The following is a 15,503-nucleotide window of genomic DNA, read 5'->3' as shown; positions in this document are numbered from 1 at the left end:
TAATTTTAACTAGTATCACCCAAATAACAACTATTCAACCCAAAAATTTAACAAAAACAATAAAATCATTTACAATGGTAATTGTATTTTAGCCAAAAAAAAAAAAAAAACTATTTTACCACCAAAGAACCAAAAAATCATGTGTTATTGGAAAAGTTAAAGCTAATTTTTTTGCAACGACAGTAAACTAGTATAAATAACAGGTGACTGTAGTAAGTTATTAAAAATAGAATACAATATTTTTTTTAAGATTATATCTCTTCCTTCAATTAAAAAACTCAAATTTTCTCTCCCTTTATTATTTTAATGAGTTGTTTATATTATTTTAAATTAAATGATAAAAAAATAGAATATTTGATATTGGGTGTATTGTAAAGTGAAGTTATAAAATAGATAAAATAGCTTTTTGATATGCTAAAAGTTAACATTTTTAGCACCACCACTATGAATGCTCTAACTTTAACAATATATTTATATATATCCTAGCCAACCTAGTATTAAAAATATATATATATATATATATATATTTTTTTTACCTTTGTTTGTAATGTATTTAGAAATAACTATTTTGTGTATTTATAATTTTTTAGTACTATATGGATGCTTATTTGGAGTTTTTTTTTTTTTTTTTCCCTTTCTTTCTTTATATTCTTGCCTCCGTTAACTTAAAATCCTGAATTCGTCCCTGATATTAGGTAATATTTTAATGAAAGAACACCTACATATAACATTACATTACATACGCAATATGAACATATGACATTACATGCAGTACATATCTATTCAAAACTAGATTATCAAACAATGACAATAATAATAATACAAAAACTACAGGCTTAAGAAAAATAAAAAACGTTATTATCATTTATATGTAAACTAATTTGAAGAATTGTTTATATGTTTTATGTTTACGATTTGAAAAGTTTTACATGTAGAAGAATATAATAAATGCAAGTATATATATATATATATATACACACACATATCCTTGAATCACTTGTCATGTATTTTATGATTTATAAGCCACATGAATATCATATGACACTTTTTTAAAACAATTTTCTAATGTACAGTGGATAAGATTGTGCTTAAATTAATTATAAATCATAGACACATTATCAAAACAATTGAAAACTAAATGATATAAGAAGTGGATAATTGGAGCCTTGGAGGATATAATTATATTTTTCATTAAAAAAAAGAAGCACTTATGCTATCTAGCTATATAATCACTTGACATATATTTATATTTTGGGAGAATTATGACTTAATTTGGTTGGGCATTATCTATAAATATGCTTACACTAACAAGAATTTAATTATTTATGATATATATAAAAAATTGAGGGGGCCAAGAGATATTTTTCTATTAATTATTTTCCGATCGAAATGTATGGATTCATGAGCCTATGTGTCTCTATAGATACTGTTCATGGTTTAACAAAAACGTGTTTGATGGGGAGGCGGGTCTACATGTGGCTCCACCATTGTATAGAAAATTAAGCAAGGAAATTAGAGTATTGGCATGGCTAGAGTAATGCCTACAGATTATACAACACCCATGGCATCTTGTTTAAAAAGCAAGAGAACATTGAGATGAGGGTAATAAAAAAGAACAAAGTCTTCCTGAGTTTCGTTCCTCTCCTTGCCAGTTGCCAAAGCAATTGTGCAACTATTAGTTAGCCTCCCTGAAGTAATGCTTCGCCCTTGTTTGAGGGATCCTGCAGAGTAGATCCTTGCAATCATCAAAAATAGGAGATAAGGAATTAGAGTGGCTAAAGCATATATTGAGTAAGAAAAATTACGATGAGAGAAGCATGTAGTTCTATTTCAACAGAATGAAGTTGTAGTTGTTGTAAACAAAGTGATCAAAGTCTATCATTTAGTTAGAACTGACGGGAATGACAAATCCGTCTAACATGGACGACCCTATAAAGACGGACGAGTATACCTTCAGGCCTGACGAAATAATCGTTCACACTAATGACGAAGACATCCAAGCCATTCAATGCAGTCAATCAAGCCTAGGACGGTTACAAGACCCATTCCGTGGACCGTTGGAACGCATTGATGCCATATTAAACAGCGCCAAAATGTTTCAAAGAGAAACATTAAGACCTCTATAACTACTCCAACGGTCACAAGCCATGAAGGCATATATAAAGCTCCTACATCGCCAAGAATGAGGTAGAAAGACACATCGAAAGACTTATTTTTGCCATATCAATTTATTCTGCTCATTATCGTTTAGCACCATATACTAACTTTGGCATCGGAGCTGTTGTGACAGACACCACACCGGTGACCACTTGTCAAGGCCGAAGGATTCGTCCATCTAAGACTCTCGACTGACGAATTTATACTTCATCAAAAACATTGGTAGCCAAGCCAGTAGATCATACAAATCCTTTACTAATTCAGTACCATAATGATTTGATTCCTGACGATCCCCTCGGCGGGCAAGATTCTCCCCTTGAACCTGGCACTAATAGCCATGGCATTGACAGGAATAGAACGATGATATTAAAAACGGATACAAAAATTAAAGAGCAAAATAAATAAAAATTCGAATCTTTATATTTTAAATTAAAAATTATCTCAAATTTAAGGAGTGCATTTTGTATTTAATAATTTTAATTTAATAATCTATCGAAAATTTGATGATAAAATTTTACTTGGATAAAATAATATTAATAATTTTAATGTTCATATAAGGTGTCATGTGATGAAAAGAGAAAAAACGAAAAGAGTGTATAAATATTTTATTAAAAAAAAAAAAAAACACACACACACACAAATAGGAATAGAACGATGATATTAAAAACGGATACAAAAATTAAAGAGCAAAATAAATAAAAATTCGAATCTTTATATTTTAAATTAAAAATTATCTCAAATTTAAGGAGTGCATTTTGTATTTAATAATTTTAATTTAATAATCTATCGAAAATTTGATGATAAAATTTTACTTGGATAAAATAATATTAATAATTTTAATGTTCATATAAGGTGTCATGTGATGAAAAGAGAAAAAACGAAAAGAGTGTATAAATATTTTATTAAAAAAAAAAAAAAACACACACACACACACAAACAGACAAAAACAAAGAGTACTGACCATTTGACACAATCAAAGCTCGTAGTTATTGGAGGAGAAAACTCAATATAGTGTGTGCTGTGGATAAACAAATAGCAGCAACTGGCGTCATTTGATCTGGTTTCCAAAGGGGACCACAGTGCATATACAGTAGATAGCATACTAGGGAAATTAAGATCCCAGTCCCATATAATTTTGAGCATCCAGTCAGAGTCACAGTCCCAGTCCCATATAGTTTCTTGTTTCTTTCTTTCTTCTCCATTCATTCAATTATTCAAAAAATTTATCCTTATTTCCAGTACAGGAAAACTCAACCGAGGAGGAGGTCCAGGAGGAGGAGGTCCCCTCTTCCTATATTTAGCATGACCAATTAATAACACCAACCACACCCACCGCCCAGTTTCAAAAGTTCAACACATACCTGTACCATGATAGTCTGATAAAGATTATTTGTTATCAAGTTCAAAGAGAACGAGAACTTTTATGAGTTTATCAATTAAGTGAAATTTTTTAATCAGTCAATTGGCACAATTTCCAAATGAAATAAAATATGTACTCAACCGTACTCGCTCTCTTGATGAACACAAAAAGTAAGCGAGATCTAAAAATAAACAATATAAAGCACACATGTACCTGTACTGGCAGACATATATATACACTCACATGTTGCAGGTTGCAAGTTGCAACTACTTCACTTTAGAAGTAGTTAGCAGCAATTTTACCGTATCAAGAACAGAAAATTTAAAATTAGAATATACAGGTGGAGAGTGAGTGTCGTTGAGTTGTTTGTTAGCAGCCCTATGTTTAAGTAGTGTCATTACTGCTGCTCATTCATATATATATATATATATGTTCATCTCAAAAAGGGGATCGGTGGTGATCGATGACATTAGTGGCAGTCTAATATATAACGGGCACCTCCCTGCTGTCACTCTCCTCACTGTACTTTCATTTAAAAATACGAACAATAGTAGAGGGACAAAAACATTTTTCACAATAATAAATAAAGTTATGAATAAAACAATGTCATTCTCACTTGAGTTCACTACTACATTTATGCACCATTCTATCAAACTTGGACCTAGCTAGCTAAGCTAAGTGCATGGGTAGGGCGTATATATGCATGGTGCTTAAATTAATTAATAAGCTGCATCCCTATTGCAATAAATTGCAATGTTATTAAGCAATAAGAAAACATTGAAGCACACGGGGTATGCGTTCAATATGCAGGCAGTAACTCTCTACTTATTTGTAGTTTTTAGCGTTAGTAATACTCGCATCAGAGAAAAAGCTTATTTCAAAAAGAAAACTAAAGAGATGACTTAGAAGAAGTGAACAAAATGCGTAAGCCCAATACCAAGATCACTTTTGCTTATTTAGCAGGTAAAATAAACGGACAGGGACCTAGCTTGCTATCATAATCAAAGAGTTTTACTTTTCCCTGTCAGGTAAAATGAAAGGAGAGGGAGAGCCTGCCTGTCAAAGAGTTTGCTACTTTACTTTTCCTTGTTAGGTAAAAGAAAAGGGGAGCCTGTCAAAGACTGAACGGGACAATCCAGATTCCAGAGAGAGAAGCATTCACTCGATCTCGATGAGACCCCCCCTCCAGGCATCCACCGTCATTATCAACTGCTGCATAAAAGGTTCACCATTTTTATTTTATTTTAATTAAAAACGCAGCAAATGTAATATGACATTGTCAGATTTTTTTTCATGGATGAGAGAAATTTTCCAATGCCCATACACCATGTTCGATTTTATGTCTTTAATTTCATATGAAGCAAAAAGTACCAAGAGGGTAACCAGCAAGCAAGTACACATGCATGTCAAAGATGTAAATACTAGCTCATCCATTGAAAGACAAGTGGCAAAGAGTTATTCAGTTAATACTACTATACAACAATAACAATAATAATATTATGGCTAAACCCCTGAGGAAGTTGACCCTTGAGAAAAAACCTGAGGAAGTCGATGATGACATGAAACTGAAAAAGTAGATGTCTCTTTAATACTTACAATATTATGCAGCTGTGTACTTATAATTACTACGACAACATTACTATGTCTAAAAAAAGCAAGTAGACCAATATTATTATACAGTAAAGGATATTGCTTTGTGTAACATAAATAAATGGAGGAAAAGGAGCTCCCTTCAGTCCAAGCACAGAGAAGGAGGGATTCAAAATATCTCCCGCATCATTCACGCAATCAGAGTAGAAACACAAATCGAGCTTTTTTTCTACTGAGTGTTTGAATGAATGAGACGGCAGTTATTTTAACGACCCCTTAATCCCATCCATGAGTGGGCTGAAGGAAGCTCCTTCTCGCTCACTTTCTCCATGCATATTTTTATATATAGGACTAGGACTAGGAGTAGTAATACTAATTGAAGCTCTTTCTAATTCTAACAACAATATCATTATCATTATCATATCCACGCACTCATTCAACTGCAGGCCACCAGTCCCCTACATATAAACTGCCAAAACCAAAGTAAATTTTCAAATTTTCATTGAAAAAAGATATTAAATTATTAGCTACATTTCGTTAAGTGAAGCTTTTGACTATCTAAAAGTTTCTTGAGAATTAAGTTCAGACCGAGAAAAATAACTACTCTTGCATTGTAAACACACACACACACACACAGAGAAAATTAAGAAAAGAAAGGAAAAATTATTGTAAATATATGATCCTCATCCAGGTTGATCCGTACCTATGGAACCTAATCATTTTCGAAAGATTTTGTCATAATCAATTGCATTTACTTAATTAGAAACTAAAATAATAGAACTTAGTGTTAGAGTTATTACATGTTACAAATCTTAGACCGACTAGAAAATAGAATATTTTTAAATTAATAACTTGTTTATTACATCAGAATAGCTCAACAGACACACAATATCAACATTTTATTTTTCGATGGTAAATTCTTAGGTTAAAATAAAATTTTAATTTATTTATAATAATCGGCAGAGAGATGAAAATCTTAATTAATTTAAGCATAGATAATTCAAACATCCACAAAATCTTCTTTATCTATGTATCTATTATAAGATACTAACCTCAACAGGCACTATAATTAAAACATCGAAAGAATACTAATCTCGCTAATCACCTACTGGTTCAAAAATCCGAAGAAAAAGGAGAAACAATATTAGAGGGGGTAGTTTGTGGTTCTTTAACAAATATAGAAACCCATTTTCTGTTGAACCCAGATCAATCAATTACATCAGGAAGAAGATATCCAACAAGTAATAAATAAATAAAATATTGAAAAGGAAAAAAATATAAATATTTTATTAAAAAAAAAAAAAAACACACACACACACAAACAGACAAAAACAAAGAGTACTGACCATTTGACACAATCAAAGCTCGTAGTTATTGGAGCAGAAAACTCAATATAGTGTGTGATGTGGATAAACAAATAGCAGCAACTGGCGTCATTTGATCTGGTTTCCAAAGGGGACCACAGTGCATATACAGTAGATAGCATACTAGGGAAATTAAGATCCCAGTCCCATATAATTTTGAGCATCCAGTCAGAGTCACAGTCCCAGTCCCATATAGTTTCTTGTTTCTTTCTTTCTTCTCCATTCATTCAATTATTCAAAAAATTTATCCTTATTTCCAGTACAGGAAAACTCAACCGAGGAGGAGGTCCAGGAGGAGGAGGTCCCCTCTTCCTATATTTAGCATGACCAATTAATAACACCAACCACACCCACCGCCCAGTTTCAAAAGTTCAACACATACCTGTACCATGATAGTCTGATAAAGATTATTTATTATCAAGTTCAAAGAGAACGAGAACTTTTATGAGTTTATCAATTAAGTGAAATTTTTTAATCAGTCAATTGGCACAATTTCCAAATGAAATAAAATATGTACTCAACCGTACTCGCTCTCTTGATGAACACAAAAAGTAAGCGAGATCTAAAAATAAACAATATAAAGCACACATGTACCTGTACTGGCAGACATATATATACACTCACATGTTGCAGGTTGCAAGTTGCAACTACTTCACTTTAGAAGTAGTTAGCAGCAATTTTACCGTATCAAGAACAGAAAATTTAAAATTAGAATATACAGGTGGAGAGTGAGTGTCGTTGAGTTGTTTGTTAGCAGCCCTATGTTTAAGTAGTGTCATTACTGCTGCTCATTCATATATATATATATATATGTTCATCTCAAAAAGGGGATCGGTGGTGATCGATGACATTAGTGGCAGTCTAATATATAACGGGCACCTCCCTGCTGTCACTCTCCTCACTGTACTTTCATTTAAAAATACGAACAATAGTAGAGGGACAAAAACATTTTTCACAATAATAAATAAAGTTATGAATAAAACAATGTCATTCTCACTTGAGTTCACTACTACATTTATGCACCATTCTATCAAACTTGGACCTAGCTAGCTAAGCTAAGTGCATGGGTAGGGCGTATATATGCATGGTGCTTAAATTAATTAATAAGCTGCATCCCTATTGCAATAAATTGCAATGTTATTAAGCAATAAGAAAACATTGAAGCACACGGGGTATGCGTTCAATATGCAGGCAGTAACTCTCTACTTATTTGTAGTTTTTAGCGTTAGTAATACTCGCATCAGAGAAAAAGCTTATTTCAAAAAGAAAACTAAAGAGATGACTTAGAAGAAGTGAACAAAATGCGTAAGCCCAATACCAAGATCACTTTTGCTTATTTAGCAGGTAAAATAAACGGACAGGGACCTAGCTTGCTATCATAATCAAAGAGTTTTACTTTTCCCTGTCAGGTAAAATGAAAGGAGAGGGAGAGCCTGCCTGTCAAAGAGTTTGCTACTTTACTTTTCCTTGTTAGGTAAAAGAAAAGGGGAGCCTGTCAAAGACTGAACGGGACAATCCAGATTCCAGAGAGAGAAGCATTCACTCGATCTCGATGAGACCCCCCCTCCAGGCATCCACCGTCATTATCAACTGCTGCATAAAAGGTTCACCATTTTTATTTTATTTTAATTAAAAACGCAGCAAATGTAATATGACATTGTCAGATTTTTTTTCATGGATGAGAGAAATTTTCCAATGCCCATACACCATGTTCGATTTTATGTCTTTAATTTCATATGAAGCAAAAAGTACCAAGAGGGTAACCAGCAAGCAAGTACACATGCATGTCAAAGATGTAAATACTAGCTCATCCATTGAAAGACAAGTGGCAAAGAGTTATTCAGTTAATACTACTATACAACAATAACAATAATAATATTATGGCTAAACCCTGAGGAAGTTGACCCTTGAGAAAAAACCTGAGGAAGTCGATGATGACATGAAACTGAAAAAGTAGATGTCTCTTTAATACTTACAATATTATGCAGCTGTGTACTTATAATTACTACGACAACATTACTATGTCTAAAAAAAGCAAGTAGACCAATATTATTATACAGTAAAGGATATTGCTTTGTGTAACAGAAATAAATGGAGGAAAAGGAGCTCCCTTCAGTCCAAGCACAGAGAAGGAGGGATTCAAAATATCTCCCGCATCATTCACGCAATCAGAGTAGAAACACAAATCGAGCTTTTTTTCTACTGAGTGTTTGAATGAATGAGACGGCAGTTATTTTAACGACCCCTTAATCCCATCCATGAGTGGGCTGAAGGAAGCTCCTTCTCGCTCACTTTCTCCATGCATATTTTTATATATAGGACTAGGACTAGGAGTAGTAATACTAATTGAAGCTCTTTCTAATTCTAACAACAATATCATTATCATTATCATATCCACGCACTCATTCAACTGCAGGCCACCAGTCCCCTACATATAAACTGCCAAAACCAAAGTAAATTTTCAAATTTTCATTGAAAAAAGATATTAAATTATTAGCTACATTTCGTTAAGTGAAGCTTTTGACTATCTAAAAGTTTCTTGAGAATTAAGTTCAGACCGAGAAAAATAACTACTCTTGCATTGTAAACACACACACACACACACAGAGAAAATTAAGAAAAGAAAGGAAAAATTATTGTAAATATATGATCCTCATCCAGGTTGATCCGTACCTATGGAACCTAATCATTTTCGAAAGATTTTGTCATAATCAATTGCATTTACTTAATTAGAAACTAAAATAATAGAACTTAGTGTTAGAGTTATTACATGTTACAAATCTTAGACCGACTAGAAAATAGAATATTTTTAAATTAATAACTTGTTTATTACATCAGAATAGCTCAACAGACACACAATATCAACATTTTATTTTTCGATGGTAAATTCTTAGGTTAAAATAAAATTTTAATTTATTTATAATAATCGGCAGAGAGATGAAAATCTTAATTAATTTAAGCATAGATAATTCAAACATCCACAAAATCTTCTTTATCTATGTATCTATTATAAGATACTAACCTCAACAGGCACTATAATTAAAACATCGAAAGAATACTAATCTCGCTAATCACCTACTGGTTCAAAAATCCGAAGAAAAAGGAGAAACAATATTAGAGGGGGTAGTTTGTGGTTCTTTAACAAATATAGAAACCCATTTTCTGTTGAACCCAGATCAATCAATTACATCAGGAAGAAGATATCCAACAAGTAATAAATAAATAAAATATTGAAAAGGAAAAAAAAAGGAAAATATCCGTGAATTCCCCTGGCTCCCCACCCAACATAAATAATTGGAAGAAAAATGAAAATAATAAGTAGATGAAGTTAATTAATATATATATATATATATATAGAAAGAATGATGATTCAACTTAGCTGCTGCTGCAAAGATTCATATGTACTACAAGCGATCCAGTGCCTCCTCCATGTATAACTTAAAACCCTAAATCTCTTGTTTAAACCCTAACAATCACTTCATTGCCCTGTGAAACGGAAAGAACCGACGTGTTGAAGAAAAATACGATTTGAGATTAGTAAAGAAGCAAAGGAACTTGCACAGAAAGAGGGAGGGAGAGGGACGACTTTTTTTTTTCTTTTTTTTCTTTTTTTCTTTTTTTTCTTTTGGGTTATAGAGAGGAAGATTGATGACTCATTGTCGCCATGAGAATCAGAGACAGAAAACGACTCTGAGATCTCAGCAAATCTAACAAAGGGGGGAGAGAGAGAGAGAGGGTGGGGGGGACAGAGATGGAGGTTTTGCTTTTGTGTCAGCAGACGATGACGATGTAAAGAAAAATGAGACTGGGAAACACTAACAGCGGTTCTCACTTTCACACCAGCTGACACAGAATATAAATAATGTTGGGTGTGCTAGCTACTTGGTGCGGGTTAAGTTAACTTTGACCATTAATAAATGTTCTTTCTGGTAAATGAGTAAGGATTAGTAGAAAACAAAAACTCATGGGTGGGCTAACAAATGTCTTTCTAACTCTTTCTAATTTCTACTTGAGTTATAAATTAAGAAGTCCACTTATTTGTTCAGGTATAATTTTTTAAAGTCTTTTTTTTTTTTTAGGTATAATATTGTCCCACTCAATTTATTTTTATCTCACCAAAATAAGCTTATATCAATTGTTAAAGATGTATACTAGTTATATTAGCCCAATGTAATAGGGTCAAGCTCATTCCTGCTTATATTAATAATTTAGGGTTTAGTCGTCTATATATACTCATGTTATGATCCATTGTAACACAGGTTATTGTACTACATTTTTATACAATAAAGTTGTAACTCTTAAGAGATTCCTCCGTGGATGTAGGCCGTCAAGGCTGAACCACGTAAACCTTGTGTTCTCAGTATTCCTATTCTATGCTTTTCCTCTTCCACATCCACTTTATCATATACAACATGGTATCACACATTGCGTTTGCTAATAATAGTATTGTCTGTTTAACATGGTATCAGAGCTAATATTTAACATGGTATCAGAGCCAAACTTCGTTCTTGGCATCAAACAAAATCTCTAACAAGCAAAGAAGATTCTCACGTGCATAACATAGATCCACAACAGTGCCCATGCCTTCTCTTAAGAGATTCCTCCGTGGATGTAGGCCGTCAAGGCTGAACCACGTAAACCTTGTGTTCTCAGTATTCCTATTCTATGCTTTTCCTCTTCCACATCCACTTTATCATATACAACATGGTATCACACATTGCGTTTGCTAATAATAGTATTGTCTGTTTAACATGGTATCAGAGCTAATATTTAACATGGTATCAGAGCCAAACTTCGTTCTTGGCATCAAACAAAATCTCTAACAAGCAAAGAAGATTCTCACGTGCATAACATAGATCCACAACAGTGCCCATGCCTTCTTTCAGATCTGGGTCTACAACATCACGTAGCTCCCACGGAAACTCCGTTGTTGCCTCGCTGCTACATCTCTGATCTCTCAAGCAAGTCGAACCACTCACCTTACAGATTTGTGCAAATCCAAGATTCGCCTGATGAAACCAACACCACATACGTGACCCACGGCCTCCCGCGAGCAAAACCTAGAAGTCTGGACTCCACTGAAGGCTGCACGCGCCCCCACGCGCTTCCGCTGTTTCGGCATAGTTCTCCACGCGCTGCCTCGGGTTCCTCAGGAGCAGATCCTCCTCCAGTAACACGCGTTGCCATAACGGCCTCGTCGTTCGCCGATCTACCAAAACACCGAAGTCCGAGCATCAATCTCCCTCGCACGCACCTTCCGGAGTTCCAGCCACGCGCTGGTGGAATACTTACACACGCCACAAGCGCCTGAGGACTGTTGCTGATGTCATCCTGACGTCATCTTACCACGTCAGCACCACGCAAGCCGTTGCCACATCAGCCCTAATCCAGGTCATCACCACGTCATCAACCACGTCGCTAACCACGTCAGCAGTGTCACCTCGTCAGCACCACACCTAGCTGATCATTGACAGGACCGACCCGGCCGGGACCACCCGGATCTGACCCGTGAAGCACTGACTATTGACTTTGACCCTGGACAATTGACTTTGACTTTTGACCAAAGTCAAAACTTTTCGGGAAGGCCTATCTTGCTTAATTTTTCGCGTAGATTTCAATTTTGGACTCCGTTTCTTCATTTGAAACTCTAAAATTGGTTTATTAGTATATTCTTCATCGTGGTTTCTTCAAAGGCATTCTTCAAGTGATCTTCTCATGCTTATCTAACCTCAAACCTTCATCGAGCTTCCACCTTGAGTTTGAGGGAGGGTGTTAGAGATGTATATTAGTCATATTAGCCCAATGTAATAGGCCCAAGCCCATTCCTGCTTATACTAGTAATCTAGGATTTAGTCGCCTATATATACTCATGTTAGGGTTCATTGTAACACAAGTTATTGTACTACACTTTTATACAATAAAGATGTAGCCCTTAAGGGATTCCTCCATGGATGTAGGCCGTCAAGACTGAACCACGTAAACCTTGTGTTCTCAGTGTTCCTTTTCTATGCTTCTCCTCTTCCGCATCCACTCTAGCATATACAACATGGTACTACACTCTTACACATTGCGTTTGCTAATAATAAAATTAATTTAACATCAATCACACACCTTTTTTTTTTGGTTTAAAAAAACAATCACAATTCACACACTTATTTGATAGGGGTAGATTAGTTTCATATGGGTGGAAATCAATACCTTGATTGTTATGCCAACTAAATTAATCTTTTTGATTTTAATGAGTAAAGTCTTTGATTGTTGAATAAGAAATTTGAGATTCAATTTTCACTTAAACTGAAAACAAATTAATTTTTTAATCTAATGATAAAAAAATTATTATCAAGAGCGGACGCTATAAGTTAAACTTTCTCTAAGAGGAAAAGAAAAAAAAAAAACCTTTTTTTTTTATAAAACTTACCCAAAATATATATATATATATATTTGACAAATGTCAGTGCCCATTTATATGACAGCCATAAAAACCTATCAACATAGATCAAATGCTTAGCATATATATAGACTCTGTTTAGACGGGATAATCTTCTTATATAATTAAATGGACAGAGATGGTGTTCTTTACAAAATTCTGCACCTCCTACACTGTTCTCACTTCTCATGAGTATGCGGTAACATCAGTTCCACTTTGCTTTCCTAAGCGCACTTTTTTACGTTTTCCTATATTTTTCATTTTTACCCTGCTTGGCAAGGGCAGAGCCGAGGGCCTGGGGCCTAGAGCCTAGAGGGTACTTGTCCCTTCGCTCTTGCAAAAAAATACTGGCCCTTTGTATCAAGATCTAAGAATATTAGACATGTACTAGACTCCTACCCCTAATAAAAAATCCATTTTGCATTTCTATTTCTCTTTTGCCAATTTTTTTTAAAGGTTATAGTTTCTCCTTGTAAATGGATGTCCCACTATACATTTAATCAAAAAAAAAATTTAAGTGGTACATGACATAGGTGAATTGTTGATTTTCAAAATTGGTTTTTTTTTTTTTTTTTTTTTTGTCTTATACTTCTTTTTCTTTTTTAAATTGTTGCAATTATTTTTAGAGCTTTCATACATATTTTTAATAATTGGGAATGAAAGTTAGAGACTTGGTTGGGATAGAAAAAAGTAACAAACTCTTAAATAAATCAAAATGCATATAGAATTATTTTGAAAATTTATACGATATTGTCAAACTTTTAATGCTTGTACTACCTTTTGAGTTATTCTATTCATGAATATATATTGATTATTTTTGTTAGTATCTTTAAATTGATACTATATTTGAAAATACATTACAATTTATACTTAACATGTGAAAATTAAATTTTTTTTTTGAATTTTAATTATTTTACAACTTCTATTAATTAATATTTTTACATAAATTTTATTTTCATCTTTTCTTTTATTTATTTTTAATCTTGCCCTTGTAAGCCTTGACCATTGATCCTCTCTCTCTCTCTCTCTCTCTCTCTCCATATATATATATATATATATATATATCTACACACAATATTTTATGGATACAATACGTACTCCTTCTCACATGAATAGTAAGTCCTAACATGAATTTAATAAGTGAGAACACTATTATGTAAGAAAATAAATATTAAATTATTATACTCCTATAGTATTGTATAATTACTCATAAATATAACTATTTTTAATTATAAAAATCTTGGTAAATGTTTCAAAAAAAGGTAAATATGGGTGTCATCTCATAAATTTACTGAAGTAAATAAGAATTAATTTAGGATATCAATCTTAATGTTGAGTGGTGCTAAACATACATAGTTTATAACGTAAGTCTTGAAAAATAATGTGTCAATTCTAAGCATAAATTAAAAAAAAAAAAAGAAATTAAAAAATTTATTTATTATGTTGTTAATGTGGCACTAATCAGATTATTGTCATATTAATTTGTAAGATTTTAAAATAAAAGTGACAATAATTTTAGCATTTTCCTTTAATGTTTATTCTTACATATCTAAACTATCTATAAGAGAATTCCCCTCTTTGGACTGAACTTTTATATGGTTCAAAAATATCCCTAAACCTTATGTTTAACGAGGAAAAAACTTGAGGACAATCCGGTAAAAATATATCTCCAACTCCACTTAAAATGCATACAAAATAGGACACTCTCCTACTAATTCATATCTTCAAAACAAGCTTATCCAAAAAAAAATTTTAAAAGGAAAATTATGACACTAACAAAAAAGAAAAAAACCTCATCACATGCGCAAAGTGTGTGTGATGAGGCTAGTATTCCTTAAGGAGTGATTTTTCTTTTTTAATGATTCGATAGTTGGGAAGTAGAGATTTGAATCTTGAATGTTTTCATTAGAAAAACCAAGAGATAGCAACTAATTGAGCTACAAAAATTACAGCCTTTAAAAAGTAATACCATAAATAGTATAAATTTTACAACATAAGCTACAAATTTATCTGTCGTCATGAATCACAAAAAGGTAACTTAAATATTTATTTATTAGTTATTGAAGTAACACCATTCAATCAATCATATTTATTAAAACTTTAGTTTGTAAGAGCATTCGCACTAGCTCAGCTATAATCTTCTAAAATAGATGTACAGTACAAAATTTACACATTTTGAACAAAAAAACACCCACATCAGTGAGTGTAAAAATGTGTAAATCCATGTATATATTTCCATGAGCTACAGTAGCCGTGTAAATATACACGGGTACTGTAGCTCGTGTATACATTAAAATAATATTATCAACTACCCAGCGCGCCAAAATAACCACCAACCACCAAACCCAGCGCCACCACCAACCACCGCAACGTAGCACAGAGAATTAGACCAAAATCAACAGAAAATTAAACCAAAAATAATAGAAAAGCAATTAGAAAATCCAACTCAAAATCAAGACAAATCCACTGAAAACTCAACTCAAAATTAATCAAAACTCACCGGTAAACCCAACCTAAAAACAGTACAACCCCAACGGAAAACCCAACCCAAACCATACTCAACGGAAAACTCACGTGAAATACCCAACGAAGCCGGATCTGCTAC

General features: G+C 33.2%; 2 long non-coding RNA genes across 3 annotated transcripts; both read right to left on the bottom strand.

Moving 5' to 3' along the window:
- Window positions 1-1,342: 1,342 nt before the first annotated feature.
- Window positions 1,343-6,377, bottom strand: LOC136062491 (uncharacterized). 2 transcript variants are annotated; one of them, XR_010624216.1, is made up of 4 exons: window positions 4,574-6,377; window positions 3,119-3,518; window positions 1,952-2,485; window positions 1,343-1,735 (listed from the first exon to the last, which is right to left on the bottom strand). It is a non-coding gene; the product is annotated as an uncharacterized LOC136062491 (long non-coding RNA). The 2 variants fall into 2 exon arrangements; XR_010624215.1 differs by lacking the exons at window positions 1,952-2,485; window positions 3,119-3,518 and having other exon boundaries at window positions 1,343-1,721.
- Window positions 6,378-6,455: 78 nt separating this feature from the next.
- Window positions 6,456-10,395, bottom strand: LOC136062492 (uncharacterized). Its single transcript, XR_010624217.1, has 2 exons — window positions 7,909-10,395; window positions 6,456-6,853 (listed from the first exon to the last, which is right to left on the bottom strand). It is a non-coding gene; the product is annotated as an uncharacterized LOC136062492 (long non-coding RNA).
- Window positions 10,396-15,503: the final 5,108 nt, after the last annotated feature.

The sequence above is a fragment of the Quercus suber genome, unplaced genomic scaffold (assembly GCF_002906115.3).
Source record: "Quercus suber isolate HL8 unplaced genomic scaffold, Cork oak 2.0 scaffold_420, whole genome shotgun sequence".
Classification (NCBI taxonomy): Eukaryota; Viridiplantae; Streptophyta; class Magnoliopsida; order Fagales; family Fagaceae; genus Quercus; species Quercus suber.
This window is presented reverse-complemented; position numbering and strand designations above follow the sequence as displayed.